At 38.5% G+C, this 19,754-nt stretch overlaps 1 protein-coding gene across 1 annotated transcript in view; it reads right to left on the bottom strand.

The window, feature by feature from the left end:
• LOC105389270 (hemicentin-1) overlaps positions 1 to 18,907 on the bottom strand; it is a 48,675-nt gene extending 29,768 nt beyond the window's left edge. Inside the window, exon 1 of the mRNA XM_011560360.3 lies at positions 18,628 to 18,907. The gene's annotated coding sequence lies outside the window, so the exon portion shown is untranslated. The remainder of the gene's footprint in view (positions 1 to 18,627) is intronic.
• Between the last annotated feature and the right edge of the window lie 847 nt (positions 18,908 to 19,754).

Consider the following 19,754-nt stretch of genomic DNA (forward strand, 5'->3'; position numbering starts at 1 on the left):
AAAAAATAAATGGTCACGTTATGTATGAAGTATTATTAGAAGCGTATTGATGGCGCGATGGTTATAGGCTATGTGACGTTCTATTAAAATGTACATAGCGCCCTCTAGAGGACATAACGTGATGATCGAAAAAATAATAATTCAACTTTGCCGTGTAAGGTATCAAATGAAAGGGCTTGATTTTCACATTATAAAAATATGCATATTGAAGGTATTTAAATAACAACACCAAAATTATTGAAATAAAAAATGATCATGAACTACTGACGTAAAATTTCATAAAATAAAAACAACTAAAAAGTTACAAATAAAAAAATACAATTATAAACAAACGAAAAACCCGACTGTACGCTAAAAACATGAAAACAAGTCCCAATGTTAATGGAAAGTATCGCAGGCGGGGACCAACTTGACCGCCACTCAAGGCCGTTTTCTAAGTAACATTCAGCTAAATGGTGAACCCTCTGCTGGTCCCCGCCTACGATACTTTCCATTAACATTGGGACTTGTTTTCATATTTTTAGCGTGCAGTCGGGTTTTTTGTTTGTTTATAATTTGTTTAGTACTATATACCGCTTTTTCAATACCTGTAAGTAAGTAAAATTTTTTGGTAGCAGCATAATATTTTTAATTAATTTTAGGGTTTCGAACGTCAAAAGAAAAAAAGCAACCGTTATAGGATCTCTTTGTTGTCCGTCTGTCACCGCCCTTTTTCTCAGAAACGGGTAAAGATATCAAGCTGATATTTCACATAGATGGGGAGTAACCCAAAAAAAATATTATATTACTCCCTGTCCCACACAAGTAAATTGGGGCTTATATTTTTTCCAGTTATTTTGATGTGTATCCTTTTTTTTCTTTGTTGTTTTGTATAAGTATGTGTTTGTTTTCTTTAAATCTGTATTTTTTTGTTGTTGCTGTCTATGTGTCGAATAAATGTATCTTTATCTTCAAGTCACGCTATCTATCGTTTGTTTTTTTTGTGGCTACTGTCTATAGAAGAAATTCCGTCATTGACAATTTTACGTTACGAATTTATTTTTATTTATTTTATTTTTATTTTTACATTTTCGTGGAGAACCAACAGCATTTTGTTAATAAATAATTATTACTTATGAACACATAACAACTTGATGCCATTAACAGAATGAACTTAGTAAACCCAGTAAACCTAACACATCCAGAGGAAAAATAAAATCTCTTTCTCTCTCTCTGAAAAACATACTTAATAGCCCAAACTCGATGCTTTTAGCTATAAACATCTTTGAAATGAAATTGAGCCACCACCGTGTTACTGCCCTCATCAGATCCTCACGAGACCATATCTCAACCAGCACCAAGAGACTGTATTTTTGATCCCTAACCTAATGTTCGTGCGTATTGTCATCACTTAGATCCATTCGCTATATTCCTGCTCCTCATCAGACCTTTACGAGACTTTAATGTCACGAGAATATTGCACACTATCTAATTTAATTTAATGTATTGAATATACTAGAAGAATTATGCTTCCTCAATTTCAAATCAAATTATGTTGGTGTCATAAAAGTTGAAAAAGTGCAATGACAACCAATGTGCAGTGATTTTGTATCTGTACACGATAAGATCGCGAGCTGTCAGTGCTGCCTAAACCGACGTGGCCCTTCTTTGGAGGCCAGCGGCCAACTGAGTCAAACGTCACTTGTGTTTATGATTTTATAACACAGAAAGCCGCCATAGATATTTGTATGAAGATTTGAGGGAAAAAAATTGCTCAAGTTTGGGATTAATTTACACAAAATAAGTGTATGTTTATTAAAAAACAAGGTATTTAGCGCCTAGTCCAAGCCTTTAACTTTATAATTTGATAAGAATCATATGAAAATTCTTGATGATTACGACACAGTTGTTACAATACGGGAGTGGTTTTTCGTCATATTCTGAATTTAATTTACAGTTATCCATAAGCATTTACTTAAATTCGAATGATTCAGCACCTAGCTAGACTCTTCGACTACCGGTGTGATTTTTTTCAAGGCTGTAGAGCATCATTTACTACATAATTCTATGACAATGCCAACCCTCGATTACCTATTGCTGACCCTTAATAGGAAAGGACGAGTGACATTTTAGGTTAGGTATTTCAATTGAGGACTTATTACTGGAATTTATGAGGAAAAATGTAGCTTAAGTTTGTGTCGTGTCGTGTTAATCCACAGTGACGGTCTAAACCTCTTCATTACTCTGGTCACACCCATCGCAATTTACTTTTATGTTGGCGTATGTATGACCGTGACAAGTTGACGAATTATTTCCATGTGTGACGTGACGACTGATGACTTCACTGTTGAATTGTTTAAATTAAGTAATGAAAAAACGTCTGGTTTCTTTTGCCATGAAAATGCTTATGAAAATTATATTAGGCTTGATCTTCAGTTTCTTGTTATATTATGAGCTCCAATGTAATTCATACAAATATAATTTAACATTATTTTTTTTTAAAGAAATTCAAAAAATGCCTTAACTTACAAAGTACACCTTACTCGTATTTCAGGTACGTTTTGTGAATTCCCCAACAAACGGAACAAAATGGTTCAACAATACTAATTCAAAAACTTGGGAGATATTTATGTAAACGAGTTCGATAACAATTTGAATTCCCAACAACAAAACCGACCTGAAAACATCGATTGAAGACGAATTCTGTGTAAAGTTGGTGTGATATACCGCGGTGTCGGTGGCCTGCCACCTCGCTTGTTCATTCCAGTTTTGTAACGAAATACTCTTGAAAACCGCCTTAAAAGGAAAAAATACTGGTTTATAATACTAATTTTTCTGACCGTTCTAGGAGTGAAAAGCAAAGGCAAGATTGTTGGGCGCTGTGCGAATACAGCGCGCAGCGTGTAGTATGCTAGGTGATAGATGAAAATTCCCTTACCTGTGCTTTTGCCTTAACAGTGACCACACATTAGATCTAAGCTACCGTGATGCCGCATATTTTGACAGACATGAACCTGAAAAGAATATGGAAAACAGCGTCGCTCCGTAGCAATAGGGCCTCATTCAGGCTTAGAATTAGAACTAACCTAATTAATGATTTAGTTTAATTAGTTACCTCATAGATTTAAAATTAAGTTTAAAATATAATTACTAACCTTAACAAATGTTTGTGTAGCAAACTACTCTAGCATGTTTTTGTTACATAGTTTTGGACTGTTATTTACTGTTTTTGTAAATTACAAATAAATAAATAAATTCTGAGCTGTATATTTGCGTTTACTTTTACTTATCGAACTGTGACATACCAACCCTAACTCGCTGTTCTATCTACTATGGTAATCGCGCATAATTTTATCGAAATAAAATGCTGAGTAAGCCATTACATGGACTCGCCATTTTTACTTATACCTACTGTACTGCACAAACTGTTGTTTTATAATTTTTTTATTATATCATTAGAAATAACCACGAGCACGACAAAATCCTTATAATCCGAAATGGTTTCAAAAGTAACCGTACGCATACTGAAGTTGTCAGACATTAATGGAATTTAAATTACTTTTAACTGAATTCATTGAAATACGTTCCTATTATAGTCGGCTCTGAGGAAGTTTCTTTTGACGTGTTTCTGTTAAATTAAAAAGGGTAAGATGTAAATTGCGAAGTTGAGGCTTCCTTCGTTTTGCGTTTCTAGTTCTGACCACTTTTCTTTTGTAGTATTATAATTTAGTTTTTTTTTAATGTGGGGAGAGAAATATATATTTAAGTAATAAACTAAAAATAAAAACAAAAAGTCTTTATTTGTTCCCAAATAGGTATAACCATTAATCATCACATTAAAATAAAAGAAGTTTAGAAATAATTTCATTGATATAAAAGTTAAAATAAAAAAATTGTACCTAGGTATTTTGGATTAAATTCGATTAGGTACAATAACAGTGCAATTAAATAATCTCACAAGAATAACAAAAAAATAAACATTAAAACTATTGCATAGATTTAAGACACTCATGCTTTACAAATAAATCGTGTAGGTATGTATGTACATTAAAATTTACTTAGTTTCATACATTTTAATAGTTATAAAAACCTTATGTTATTACATAGAGGTAGTTATCTCAAATTTTATGTGACGGAAAATACCTTTGAAAAACATCACTTTAAGAATCTTTTAGATATTTACCTAGTTAACTAACTAACGATTGTAACATAGACAGGGTGAGCTTAACTTGACATTCTCCGGTGAAAAAATGGAAATTAGATATTGTCCGTGGTCTTTATTAAAACTGGTTTATCTGTTCGAACGGTTATCGGCCCTTTGGCAAATACGAGTACGATAAAAGATGCGTAAACCACTTAAATACTTAGCGTCTGTATTTTTTATTTGTTAATAAAATAAAGGTAGACACCGTATTAAGCATAATCATTTAAAACAAAAAGGGTATTTGAGAGAAAGTTTTAAAGTTGTTAATTTATTTCCAAAATTTGTTATAAGTATTTTCAAAGAAGAGTTTACTTATAAAGTTATAAAACAATCGTTCGTTTATGTATTTTGTCTTTTCCACGCTCCCTGCCGGTCCGCACCGTTTGGCCGTTTAGATAAACATTAATTTAAATTGTTAAAAAGGTTTTCAACTCACGCCTGTTATCTCAGAAGGGTTATTCAGAGGTCTCTGGTCTCACCTGCGAATAAATTCTCAACCATTCGATTTTAAGGGTCGGCAATAGGCAATCGAGGGTTGGCATTGTCATAGAATTATGTAGTAAATGATGCTCTACAGCCTTGAAAAAAATCACACAGGTAGCCGAAGAGTTTAGCTAGGTGCTGAATCATTCGAATTTAAGTAAATGCTTATGGATAACTGTAAATTAATTACGAAAAACCAGTAAATCACACTCCCGTATTGTAACAACTATGTCGTAATTATCAAGAATTTTCATATGATTCTTATCAAATTATAAAGATAAATGCTTGGACTAGGCGCTAAATACCTTGTTTTTTAATAAACACACACCTATTTTGTGTAAATTAATCCCAAACTTGAGCAATTTTTTTCCCTCAAATCTTCATACAAATATCTATGGCGGCTTTCTGTGTTATAAAATCATAAACACAAGCGACGTTTGACTCAGTCGGCCGGTGGCCTCCAAAGAAGGGTCACGTCGGTTTAGGCGGCACTGACAGCTCGCGATCTAATTGTGTACAGACACAAAATCAATGCACATTGGTTGTCATTGCACTTTTTCAACTTTTATGACACCAACATAATTTGATTTGAAATTGAGGAAGCATAATTCTTATACTATATTCAATAAATTAAATGATAATGTTTTTTATTAGTTAAGTCCATGGTACTTCTTGATTAAATTATAATTATTAATGCCTAACTAAAACTAACTAATATAAAATTAAAATTAAACTAAAAAGAAGACGCTGGCCGCGTTACCCCGCTATATAGCGATGCTTAGCCTTTGTTATAGGTAAGTGCCAGCCCTAGGGTCCCTTGAGACTTCTATTAGTCTGCTGCTGATGTCTTTAAAAAGCTGACGTGCCTCCGGTCCCCACGGCCCTGGGATGAGGAGCAGGAATATAGTGAATGGATCTAAGTGATGACAATACGTAGGAAGATTAGGTTAGGATTCAAAAACACAGTCTCATGGTGCTGGTTGAGGCATGGTCTCGTGAGGATCTGATGAGGGCAGTAACACGGAGGTGACTGAATTTTATTTCAAAGATTTAATAGCTAAAAGCATCGAGTTTGGGCGCGGTGGTAGCTCAGTCGGGTAAGCGCCCGCTTCTCACGCAAGAGATGCGGGTTCGAATCACGGCGCTGACATGTACCAATGAGTTCTTTTAACTTAAGTACAATGTATACCATCGCTCTAACGGTGAAGGAAAGCATCGTGAGGAAACCTGCATATCTAGATTTAGCACATCTAGATATGTGAACCCACCAACCCGCAGTGGACCAGCGTGGTGGGAAATGGTTCAAGCTTAGGAAGGCAGTTTAGATCTTGGGGATATGCACAAAGGTTCCACTCGAGAGAGCCAGGTGCAGGTACTTACACCCCCACAGAGAATAGAATAGAATCGAGTTTGGGCTATTAAGTATGTTTTTCAAAGAGAGAGAGAAAGATATTTTAGGTTTCCTCTGGATTAGTTAGGTTTACTGGGTTTACTAAATTCAATCGTAACGTAAAATTGTCAATGACGGAATTTCTTCTATAGACAGTAGCCACTAATAAAAACAACGATATATGGCGTGATTTGCAAAAGTACCTATCTAGTCAACCTGCCACGGGGTGACTTCGGTGGGTAACTCAGAATAATACTAATTATATGTTATTGCATCAATAAAAAAATCAAGAAAATATTCAAAGTTTCCATCCTCGCTTTTCACGCACACAAATCACAAACTCATGCCTTGTTCTAGGAGCAGGGTCTACCATGGTGCATTTCCATGACCACTTTTCATTAGCGTCCCACCGGTTTCGATGCTCAGCGGAATAGCACCATTAACCATTATTATTCTGAGATATCATCACTTCTTATTCTGAGTTACCCAACATAAAATCACGCCATCTATTGAAATCATTTTTTAAATTAGGATTTGTCTATGGTGTGGTCCCCAAATTTAAGGGTAAAAGCCAAATAATTATATTTTAACCTTTTTTTATACCTATTATATTAAAAGACCTATTCAACGATACCCTACCTACACCATCAAAATAACCGGAAAAAATATCAGCCCCAATTTACTTGTATGGGAGAGGGAGTACCCCAATTTTTTTTGGGTACTCCTCATATCTATGCGAAATATCAGCTTGATATCTTTACCCGTTTCTGAGAAAAAGGGCAGTGACAGACAGTCAGTCAGACAGACGGACAACAAAGAGATCTTATAACGGTTGCTTTTTTCCTTTTGAGGTACGAAACTCTAAAAATATGAAAAAATATTATTCTGCCACCAAAAAATATACTTACAAACATACATACATACAATCAAAAAACATTACTCTCCTCCTTCGGCAGTCGGGTTAAAACAAGTGAGACTGATTCTGAACTTTTGTTCTACGAGTTTTAAAAATTAACAAAAAAAAAACCTTTATCATAGAAACTTTGTTGACACGTGACTTTTTACCATGGAAAACGAATTTTTTTTTTCGCGTTTTTGCAAAACTCGTGGAACTAAAGTTGTTCAGAATGACCCCTTGAGTCATCCCCTATCGGCTTAGTATACCCTTAGTATAACTTATTATCTACACTTTAATACCTGTAGTTACCTTTCTACAAGTAAATACCACATTTGTTTAGAAATCTAATCGGGTTCCGAGTATGGAGAAAAGTGGCACCCCTATTAATTTCTACTCTTTCCTGGTGCTTACCAGTGTAAGTAAGAATTATACTTACTTACCCTAAAATCACCCAAAATGTACTTGAACATAATTGTCAATAAAGTTGGCGAGTAAAAGTTTATCGACCCACTGTGCAAACTTACATGTGTGCGTGTCACTGCGTGTGCTGTGTGAAGAGCATTGAAAACCCAAAATTGGCGCGGCACGTCACCCTGTACGGGCCCTTAAAGTCGCCTGTCAGTGGCACGTTATAGAGCATTAATAAAAGGGGCCATTTTGCAATGAACGAAAGGCAAGTAATCTCCAAATACAACAAGACAAGCTTTTCCGAACGGAGAGAGTTGTTAAAAAAAACATCTGAATATTGTATATTTATACGATAAAAAAGTACCTATTTAACTATCATTTTGTTAATCGGTACATTCCGATGAGATAAGGGATTGAAAAAAAACTATTAAAAGGGTTTGAAATGCAAATACCTAATACCTTCCTAATACAGTGAAAACTAATTTCTCCGACGAATAACAAAGAATAATAATTATACTGTGGAAAAAACTTTATCTTTATTTAATTTGGTCACCGATTACCAACAACCGAAAATCAAGCAGTCGTAACAAATTGTCGCCAAGAGCCAGTCAAAAACAAAAGCAGTCGAGAAATTCCAGCCGTGTCGAATACACCCTTGATTGCAGTAACTCGAACACAAAGAAGTAGCCGGGTTTGTTCTTGCAATTTTTTGCACAGAGCAAGAACGAAAATTGAATTTTGCTGCAACTCGTACTACTCTGAGTGAGGTACAAAGACATTCCAATTAGTGGGAAAGAATGAAACGCTGCGACGAACCATCCTTTTTTGGAGCCGGAAGGCTACTCCACCTCTTGACAAACAAAATTTACGAGAGCTTTCGTGCAATCTATACGTTTAACACAACGAAATCTGGTCGTGGTTAGCGCAGCAGCGCTTTGAGGCCACGTTTTTCGTTAACTAGAGTGACCCCTTGTCGTTACTTGCCAGCTAGGTTTTACTAGTGCCTTATTGAACTATGTTTTGGAGTAGTGTTGCTCGATGGAAACAGTTTACGCTTTCGGTTGATTGAAATCTGTTAAAATATTGTACCTACTCTTTGTAACTTGTAATATATTTTTTAATAATAAACAAATAAACTTTAAAATGTAGTTTTGACCATGCCTTTTAAAATATTATGAACACAGCAAAAACCTACAGTAAATCAAACTGCGATGTTGACTGCCCAGATTAATGGAATATCATAGCAGGTAATTAAAATAGCATAATGAATGGTTTATACAATGTGAAATTAATATTTTGAAATGTACTTATACAGCTGTTTGAAATATGCATGTAATAAATTAACTGCTAACCTGTTCATTCATAACTTGACCTCAGGTTTATTGCACATGCGATAGTACAACATACGAAAATGTAATCAAATCATAGTTTCAAATATTAGTAAGTAAGTATATTTCCGGAGGGTATCCCAGCCGTACTGATGTCCAAGTTCTATTCTATTCTATTCTATTGGCCACAAAACCCCATCTAAAACACCTCTCAGCCCACGTTGCCTTGACAATATTGAGAGGTAGTCTGTCTATGCCAAGGCTTACGTATTCCCTACGTACCGCACCGGTGTGGAGGCATGGGGAGGCTGCCTCTCAATATGACAAGGCTTTAAAGGAGCTCCTGGAGTGCATCATCAACATTGAGATGACGCCTCCTCAGTGGGATCAAGCGGCGCTCCCAATCAGGCACGGCGGGTTAGGCGTACGGCGGTTGCAGGACACCGAGCTCCCCGCTTTCTTGGCCTCTTCGTACGGGGTGATTGATCTCGTCATTCGCATTTTGAATGTTAATGGTGACGAGTTTAAGATCCCTTATGCGGAGGAGGCTTTGGATTTGTGGAGGGCTCGATGTCCTGCCAGCGATGTGCCTCAGCAGCCGGAGTGTCAGCGCTCATGGGATGAGCCGATTTGTAAGATTACTCTTAACGGGCTCATCGGCCAGAGTGTGGGATCAGAGCTCGCGCGACTGCGGGCAGCTGCTGAGCACGAATCTGGTTTGTGGCTTCATGCGTTGCCTTCACCCCAACTAGGCACACTGTTAGACAACGATTCCCTGCGCGTGGCAGTTGCGCTTCGTTTGGGCTGCAATATATGCGAACCGCATCGCTGCGTGTGTGGCGCGTGGGTGGATGCACAGGGGCATCACGGGTTGTACTGCGTCAGAAGTGCAGGCAGATTTTCGCGTCACCACTCCATAAATGACATAATTCGGAGGGCTCTTGCTTCTGCGAATATTCCAAGCGTGCTTGAGCCACCCGGCCTGTCTCGTACCGATGGCAAGCGTCCTGATGGGCTAACGCTGGTGCCGTGGGAAAGAGGGCGATGTCTGTTGTGGGACGCAACATGTGTCTGCACTTTTGCGCAGTCGCACGTAGCTTTCACTGCAGCAACAGCCGGTGCCGCAGCGGAGGCAGCAGCAAGGCAGAAATGCGCTAAATACCGCGCACTCATGACCTCATACATATTCGTTCCTCTAGCGTTGGAGACGACTGGGGTCTGGGGAACACAGGGCAGGGCATTCATAAAAGAGTTAGGGCGTCGTCTTAGGGATCGAGGCCATGACAAGCGCTCTGGGGCGTACTTGATGCAGAGGATCTCCCTCGCAGTGCAGCGTGGCAATGCTGCCAGCGTCATGGGAACCTTTGGCTCGGGTGCGTCCTGGGGCGGGCTATTTTAATTATTTAACTTGACTTGGCGATGTCTGTTGTGGGACGCAACATGTGTCTGCACTTTTGCGCAGTCGCACGTAGCTTTCACTGCAGCAACAGCCGGTGCCGCAGCGGAGGCAGCAGCAAGGCAGAAATGCGCTAAATACCGCGCACTCATGACCTCATACATATTCGTTCCTCTAGCGTTGGAGACGACTGGGGTCTGGGGAACACAGGGCAGGGCATTCATAAAAGAGTTAGGGCGTCGTCTTAGGGATCGAGGCCATGACAAGCGCTCTGGGGCGCTTGATGCAGAGGATCTCCCTCGCAGTGCAGCGTGGCAATGCTGCCAGCGTCATGGGAACCTTTGGCTCGGGTGCGTCCTGGGGCGGGCTATTTTAATTATTTAACTTGACGAAGCATGTCGCGGATGAAATTATGTACTTTTAGATTTTAATGACGAAACCTGTGGTGGATTTTTTTATATGGAATTGTTAATTTTAATTTGGTCTTGCATGAATAAATAATTAGTAAGTATATTTTTGCTTATCAAATAGTAAACTTTATCAAAACCCTTTAGTATTAAATTTAAAAAATAACAAAACCGTCTTGACAAAACTAAGTAGGTATTAAGTAAAATTTTAGTGATACTCACAAAAATATATATAGCAAGTTACACGAAGTTTTTTTTAAATTCGCGATTCAACTTAAATAGTTAAATAACTTAAATAGTTGAATCGCGAATTTAAAAAACATCGTAATCGCGAATGTAAAAAATATATTTACACATGCTGTGTCATCATCAGCCAATAATCATCCACTGCTGGACATAGGCCTCTCCCAAGGAGCGCCACAACACTCGGTCCTCGGCCTTCTTCATCCACCCATTACCCGCCACCCGCCTAAGGTCGTCAGTCCAGCGGGCAGGAGGGCGTCCCACGCTGCGTTTGCCTGATCTTGGTCTCCACTCGAGAACTCGTCTACCCCAACAGTTATCGGTTCTTCGGCAGATATGACCAGCCCACTGCCACTTCAGCTTGCATATTTTGACAGCTATGTCGGTAACCTTAGTCCTCAGACGGATAACCTCATTTCTGATACGATCCATCAGAGAAACCCCAAGCATAGTTCTCTCCATAGCACGCTGAGCGACTTTAAATCGGTGGACCAGTCCTACCGTCAGTGTCCACGTATCTGCACCATACGTCATCACTGGCAGGACGCACTAGTTGAAGACTTTTGTCTTCAGGCTCTGAGGAATGGCCGAGGAGAATATGTGACGAAGTTTCCCGAATGCAGCCCAACCCAGTTGGATGCGCCTTGCAGCCTCCTTGTCGAAGTTGCTTCTGCCTAGCCGAATAGTCTGCCCGAGGTAGACATATTCTTGCACAACTTCGATTGTTGCCTCACCATCGGCGACCGGCTCCGGTTTGATGTGAGCATTGTACATGACTTTCGTCTTGGCCAAGTTCATACCGAGGCCTACACGTCGGGAAGCAGCATTTAGGCCACTTAGCATCCAGCTGAGTTCCTGCATACGCTGTGTAATGTGTAAATATATTTTTTACAGACAAAATATAAGCTTTGTCAGTGATAAAATTAAAATAATATCTTTAGAATCGCTACTTTATCAAGGCGAATTATTTGTATGGGGTGTAAAATGAAATTTCTTTTAAAATATTTACACTTACAAATTATTACACCATCAATAAACAATATTAACAGAAATTAAAAAAAATAATATACATTTTCAATCCGCAACAAGCTTCGTCATTCTGTGTAGAACATCGTCATCGTCAGCGTAACAAGCTTCGTCAAAGTAAAAAGTAAAATTAAATTAATCTAATAATCCGCCACGAGTCATACCTGGCCCAAAAGTACCCATAATGCTTGCGGCGTTACCTCTTTGAATAGCAAGAGAGAGCCTTTGAGCCAAGTACGACCCGGAGCGACGATCATGTCCTCGCGAGGCAATACGGCGGCCTAGATCCCTTATGAGGGCTTTAGCTTCACTACCCCAAACTCCGCTCGTCTCCACTGCTACAGGGACAAACAAGTAACGGTTTTTTAAATCCGTATACTTTTGGTGCTTTAATCTAGCGGCATTCTCAGCCGCCGAGCCCGCTACTCTTACCGTTCCTGCTAAATGTGAAGCTGCAAACGTGCTAACACATGTGGCATCCCACAACAAGCTTCTGCCACGCTCCCAGGGGACCAGCGTCAGTCCATCCGGACGCTTCCCATCAGTGCGACTCAAACCTGGTGGTTCCAGGACGCACGGGATATTCGCCATGACCATTGGCCTCTTAATCAAGTCATTTAGCGCATGATGTCTTGGAAATCTACCAGCGCACTTGGGACAACTTAGACCATGATGACCCCTTGAGTCTACCAGTGCACCGCAAATACAATGATGCTGCTCACATATGTCGCAGCCGAGCCTTAATGCTACTGCTATTCTCAACGAGTCATCGTCCAAGAGAGTGCCCATTTGAGGAGACGGCAACGCGTGAAGCCAAGAGCCCGATTCAGGTTTTGATGAAGCCCTCACTCTCGCCAAATCTACACCTATACTGCTCTCCATAATTTTGTCCAAAACAGATTTGCACAGAACATCATCCCAGGCTTTCTGGACATCAAGGTGATCAGGCAATTTTTTTCCAGGACATTGAGCTTCCCAGCCCTCTAAAGCCTCAGTAACAAAAGGTAAGCGGAATCCGTCACCATTAATCGATAAGATTCGAGTGACAAGATCCACTACGCCGTGCGCCGAGGATAGGAAAGCCGAGAGACCGGTCTCTTTGACTCGTTTTATGCCCAGACCACCGTGTCTGATCGGTAATGCTGCTTGTCGCCACTGATCCCCCTCCAATTTGATGTTAAGGACTTGCTCCAGGACATTTTTGATACAGTTATCAATGTTAGCTATGTTTGCTGGGAACAACCAAACTGGAGAAGTCCTCAGAGCATATGTCAGCTTCGGCATAGACAAACAGCAGCGAAAGATTGTAAGCGCAACATGGGCCGGTAACTGCTTCAATCCACTCACTGTCTTGTTGATTCCCTCCCTTTTGCCATCAAGTAGTGGTGGAACACCTTCAGGAAAAATAGGGGCTCCCAAGACAGTAAAGTTTGACTTATCCAACAGTTTGATTCCTGGGACTAGATTTGTTATGGTGGACAAGTTGGAGATATTCGGGCTGCAACAGAAAAGTTCACATTTGTTACTATTTAATTCAAGACCCATTTCCTTAAACATGTCTATAATAGCTTTCATGTCTTTTTCCACCGTATCGATGTTTCCACCAATTGTCCCGTCATCCAAATACCACACATTCAATGGGGAAGCTAACGATTTAACGACATCATTAATGGCTAAGCTAAAGATTAGTGGTCCTAATGGGTCCCCTTGTTGCGCCCCAACCTGTGACGATATGGACTCAGAGTCATAGAACAGCTGGCTGGGCAACGAGTAACACTGGCTCAGAAATGGATAGAGAGTTGGAATGTGCTCCTGTATTTTTGATAGCATTCCATCTCGTTCAATGCTGTTGAATGCGTTTTTCAAGTCAACCTTAAGAATAATGTCATTAGATGCATTTTCACAACCTGTCATGGCGAAGCTACGAGTGGCGTGAATTGCTGCCTCACATCCCAAGGCAGTGCCATACCCAAGTTGATGAGGTTGTAGAAATACAGACATCTTCGATTTAACTGCTCGACCTCCAACCTTAGCAACCAACCGGCGAAAAACCGATCCTACTGCAATCGGCCTTATTCCTCCATCTGATTTTGAAAGAGCGCACAATGAAGCTCCATACAAGTATGGACAAACTTCCAGGTTTAGCATTCCCTTCAGTAGAAAGTTGCAGAGTCTAGTTAGAGATTCTAACAATTTGTGCCCATTATCACCTGCGAACACCGAGATCAGCTCCTTCAAGTGCTGTGGTCGCAAGCCATCTAAACCAGCAGCTGACCCGCTGTAAAAGGAGTCAACAGCATCAGCAACATCAGAAACAGTGACGGATAAGAAGGGTGAAGAAATATTTGGCTCAGGCGGAAAAGATAAGGGGCGCGAAGGTGTCGGGTGTTTTTCTTTTAATGCAGTTATAGTTTTAGGAGTCCTGGGAGCCAGAGAGCTATCGGAGGTTAACAATCTGACTGCCCCACGTAAATCCCCGTCATAGACTTTCGCTTCAATCTTCAATTACTTTAAAGTCTGTATTTTAATCTCACATACTAAATTGTCAGATTCTGAAGGGTTTATCGACAGTCGATTGTCCCGCGATTATGTGACGTATCGTTCTATATTGGCGGGATAATGGACTGTTAATGAACCGTTCAGAATCTGGCAATTTAGTGCCAATTTCTCCATAGTGGGTTAGAGCATAACCAAGGATTATTGCTTTATTTTTGACACATCTGTCAATAATTTAATATGGAGATACGTATAATTGATCAACCTTTCCCTGGTTACGATTTAGCAGACTATTGTGAAATTGTAGCTCAGTATCTGAGATTAAAAAACACACTTTAGTTCCTGGGACCGTGCGTTCCGGAATTTATGTCCAATTTGTCTATTTTCACAGCTCATATTTCATGTCCCTTTTGCAGTTCGGATTGGAACCCGGATGTTACGAATAAATAAGTTTCCCGTCCATATTTTATTGCAAAAACACGTTTGTTAGAGTCATTGTAGACTTTTATAACGCTATTCAGGGCGAAAAACAAGTGTCATGTCATGTAAATTTATTGATACCCATTGATATGGATAAAAAGGTAAATAGTAGAATTAGGTTTAGCCGACGTGCGTTGGCAGTTAAAGAAAATCACACAATTTCGTTAAAAAAAACTTATTATAAGAAGCATGAACCACCTAAAATACTTGTTAAATAATATAACTTAAAAAGAAAAGTCAGATAGCAAAACATTGGGTAGATATTGTTTCTAATAAATTTATCAGAGTCCGAACTCCGAATTATTGGGCTTAATAATTTTAATATATAAGCAGCTGTTGTTTATTATCTGTCCTTCCTATAAATTAACTTTTACTGCCAAATTGACACAAGATTTATTAATTAATTTTGCATACTATAATTTTGTATTTATTTGTCTTTTTCGTTAGAAAAGTAAATTTATATTCGCTACAAAAAATTCTAGGTTTTAAATTTTAAGCTATTTACAAAATTTTATAAAGTGCATTCTAGCTGAATAAACATTTAAAGATTCATAATAATTATGTCTGCATCATATAAATTCCAGTCCATTTCTAAAATAAAACGTATGTCTAACAATTGTACATACCTAGTTATAATTTTGTGTTAACATTACTGATCTTACCGCCATAATATGGTTCAACGTTTGTTTATAACACAACATTGACTCGTTCATAAGTTATTGCAGCGGTAAACATCTATTGAACTTATGTTTAATTATTATCTATTATGTTATGGTCAAGCCATACATTTCACAAATGAAGACGTTGAAAAGACGCTATTAGATTTATCAAAATAACACAATATTTTTCCACGAAATCAACTATTCGATAACATCTTTCTTTTATTTCTCGGCACAAGGCAGACAAACGGCTTTATAGGAGATAGCCCATTTGGAAAGGTCTACAAACAGAATTAAGCCTCTTTGACTCAATGGAAGACTAAAAAAGAACGTCCGAAAAGGCACTCTGCAAGATAACAGTACTATTATGCTCCGTTACGATAATAATACTGCAAATATTAGGCATTTTCACAACAACAATGTGGAATAATTAGGTTAAAAACGCAACAAGTTTCTGTGTTTCTACGTATCGTATACTGCATATTTTTAGACATGTCATAAAAGGTAAACAATGACATTCCGTTTGGTGCGATACGTGCGATACCAAAAGGTGGATGCCTACCTTAAAGCAATGAAACCATGCATCCAACGAATATTTTCGACAATTCCCAATTTCATAGTCTTAACCAAAACATAATGTTTTATGATAAAACTAAATTATAATTTTAATTATATGGTTGTAAATCTGCAAACCAGCCCCCGTATTATGTAACTCCGAGTGGGGTTGGTTGGTATAAAATGGCTGACAACTTAGAACATTATTAATTAATAACTTTTTACTGACTAATCTGATTTCACAAACGTTTATGTTGAATGTAAGGATATATTGGTAGGCTTCTTGTATATTTCTTTCACTAAGATTTTTGGTGTTTTCGGTTAATAAGTCTCTAAGTTGATACCAATTATCACCGGTTGCTAACTCTCAAAAAGTTACAAAATACGGGGGCAGTTAGTATTTTATCCATACCATTTAAAAACATAATTTGGAAATCAAAATATTCAGTCAGTTATACACCGTTCGTAATCGAGCTAGCTTGATCATTGAAGTTAAGCAACACATGGCACAGTCACCCATTGGATGGGTGGCCAATTGCAAATGGTTGTTTTCTGGACGCTTCCGTGCTTCGGATGGCACGTTAAGCCATAGGTCACGGTTACTGTTTCGGCAGCAGTCGTAAAACGGCAGCTTGAAAACATCAGCCGATCTCACTGCCGATACCTCTCTCAGCACAAGCTTGCTGTGGGACCTGATGGGTTGTGATGATGATGATGATGAAACCATAACATATCTCAACTGTGTATTACGAAACATCTGCAGTGCCAAGGAGCCCAACTAGCGTGGTCCTACCATTATTCTATATTAAGAATTCAGAACTTGTTTGCAAGCACTTAATTACTTCGCCCTCGCGAAAGTTCCTAACGATCTCGAATTAAGTATTCAATGGTATTGTTTCTTTTCTAACAATTTGTAGGGCACTATTTTAATGGAAATGCGATACTGTTGCGGGGTCTTTATGATCGCAAACTTGGATAAAGAAACAAGGAAAAAGGACGACCTATATTTATAGGTTTTGTTACGTCGTTGGTTCGCCGATTTCCGCACTCGAGGGATGAATAAAATATAACGCGACGAAAGTTAAAAGTTACCAACGTAATAGATATGTCGCAGGCAACTGGTTTAATCTCCTGTTTGATTGAACCACTAGCCCGTTCATTGGATGGCGCTGTTCAGTTGTATCTTCTTCTTCTTCAGTTGTATGACTAGGCCGAACGTTGATTGTACAAGCGTCACAAAACGTCCAACTAGTTAGCTGACTTAAAATCAGTCAGGTGGTGAATAAAACAAATATGGCGTCTCTAACAGCTAACAGCTGACACAAAAAGCACCTATATTGTTAGTTTTTTGCAAATAAATTAGCTTTAAAGTGCGTTATTTGTGTTAAAATAGTGTGAAAACATGGATTTACCTATTATTACGCCGCGGGCGGATAGTTTCAAAGAAAAAAAGTGGCGAAACTGGATAATTATGAACAACAATATGAAGGTATGTTTATTGTTATTGTTCAGTTAATTTGTGAGATAAGAGCTTTGTAACATAGTGTTTTTGTTGACTCTTGTCTGGTCATGTTCACCCTAACCAGACATTAAAAAGTTGCTATACTATATCCCATTCAACGACTTCGCTGAATGACGTTCAGTCAAGACGTCGAACGTTACAATCAACGACTTGACGAGTTGTCCTTTAGTCATACAACTGAATAGCGCCATCCAATGAACGGGCTAGCGGTTCAATCAAACAGGAGATTAAACCAGTTGCCTGCGACAGATACATACCTAATAAATAATAAGTACTTACATCATTTTTGGTAATAGGTTTTCGTTTTTTGTTAAATAAATTAACGTTTTTTTTGTCATATTAACGCATACTCTTACGGTAAAGGAAAACATCGTGAGGAAACCTGTACCTGTACAACTAGATTCTACATGTGTACCCTAAGTGTATTGTACTAATTCAAAACCGGCGATACGGCTCGCAACCTATCACGTGAGTACAAATGTACAGCGAAAAGCAGGTGGTTTACGTGTCAACTCAGACTACCCCTTCGGAGATTACAGTCGTAATTAAATTGGGTTTATAAATATATTACATTTGGGCTTGATTTATCATTAAGGGCCACTTGCACAAAGCTTTAAATCTAGATTTAGTGTGAAATCTCGATTTAATAACTGCAATCCATATAAAATTTGACACTAAATCGAGATTTAACACTAAATCTAGATTTAATATGTTGGTGCAAGTGGCCCTAAAAGATGAAGTTATTTAAGCAATATTTTTTACAAATCGTCCAATAGCGAATTGGCCGTAGGAGAACGGTTGCATATTCAAAAACATTTAATTAAGATTATCTTACAAACAAATCACAAAAACACATCTCGTAAACGATGTACCGTATGTGAGGGCCTCATCGAGTTTTTTTTTTCATAATCTTCACACTTTTCAGGCGGCTTGGATATATCACACAGATCCCATGATACAAACATTTAATATCGAAGACCCAAGGATATCCGTTAATCGATGGGTTAATAAGCTATCTGAATTTTCAGCTAAAAAATATATTAAGTAGTAGGTACTATCGGCTCCAAATTGGTATCCCATGGTCCCATGATCAAACCAACTAAATTCTCCAAATGTAATTCTCACGAACTTCATAATTACAACAACCGCTTACCTATGCCAGGAAACGCCTTTTCAGTGTTCCTGGGCTGACTTATGACCAGACTGACGCCTCCAATTCATCACTTTACTGGTACATTTTTAAAACTTTCATCATTCTTATTTACATTTCAGGAAAGTTCCATGCACTACACTTGACGAATCAATTTTCTTTAAATAATTTGTGTTGTGACTAGCTTACTTCTAAGTTGATTTAACATTCATGCATCGCGTAAAAAAGGGTGGAAAGTTTGCGGAAAAAAGCGATTTACCCCACCTCTGACACGACCGTTCAGCGCGGCGGCTGAAGCGCTACTGAAGCTTTCATGAACATACCTATACCTAAACGTAGTACCACACAATCTTGCGTACATTTTCTTCTCCATAGACGGGCTATTTTATCGTTTCCTAGAGCGTTGAGTATGATGTTTTCCATTCAAGACTTTAGTAATTCTGCATTTGAAATGGTGATGTAAAAACTTAGTGGGGTATAAGTAGTTCTCGAAAGAGGTAAATATTAAGGATGTCATATACAAGATATACTTACCTAATGATTACAAGTCTTGGGTCGGTACTAAGACTTGGTCATGCTGTATTAGGTACATATTATATTTTAATTATCGTGTTTCTCTCGCTCTCTACGCAATTTGAGCCTTTTGAGTTTAAGCAGTTTGCTTCTGGGAAGCAGCCTAATAATAAAATTAAACAGGGTGTGATTTTATCATTGAACTTAACGGAAGCTATTTCGTTCAGGCCGGCTATTTCAGGATCAGCGTACTTATAGCGGGTACAGTGTTTTTTTCTGTAAATATTGTAGATATTTAAAAAAAGGCGTTTCCATGATCAGGACATGACTGTATAGTGTGTATAGGTATAATAATTATAACAAGATTCATCACGACCCATCACGTCCCCACTGCTGAGGCACGGGTCTCCTTCCAAGGAAGGGTTTTTAGGCCTAGTCCACCACGCTGGCCTAGTGCGGGTTGGTGATAATAACAAGATTGTTACATATCAAATTATAACTCATATACTCATAGTATGATATTTTGTAAAGTCCCCAATTTAGAACCAACATTAGAAGGAGAGACAACAAAATATATATTGCGGGTCCGAGAAAACCTCTTCGCAATAACTTAACAA

Source organism: Plutella xylostella, chromosome 7 (assembly GCF_932276165.1).
Source record: "Plutella xylostella chromosome 7, ilPluXylo3.1, whole genome shotgun sequence".
In the NCBI taxonomy this organism is placed as follows: domain Eukaryota; kingdom Metazoa; phylum Arthropoda; class Insecta; order Lepidoptera; family Plutellidae; genus Plutella; species Plutella xylostella.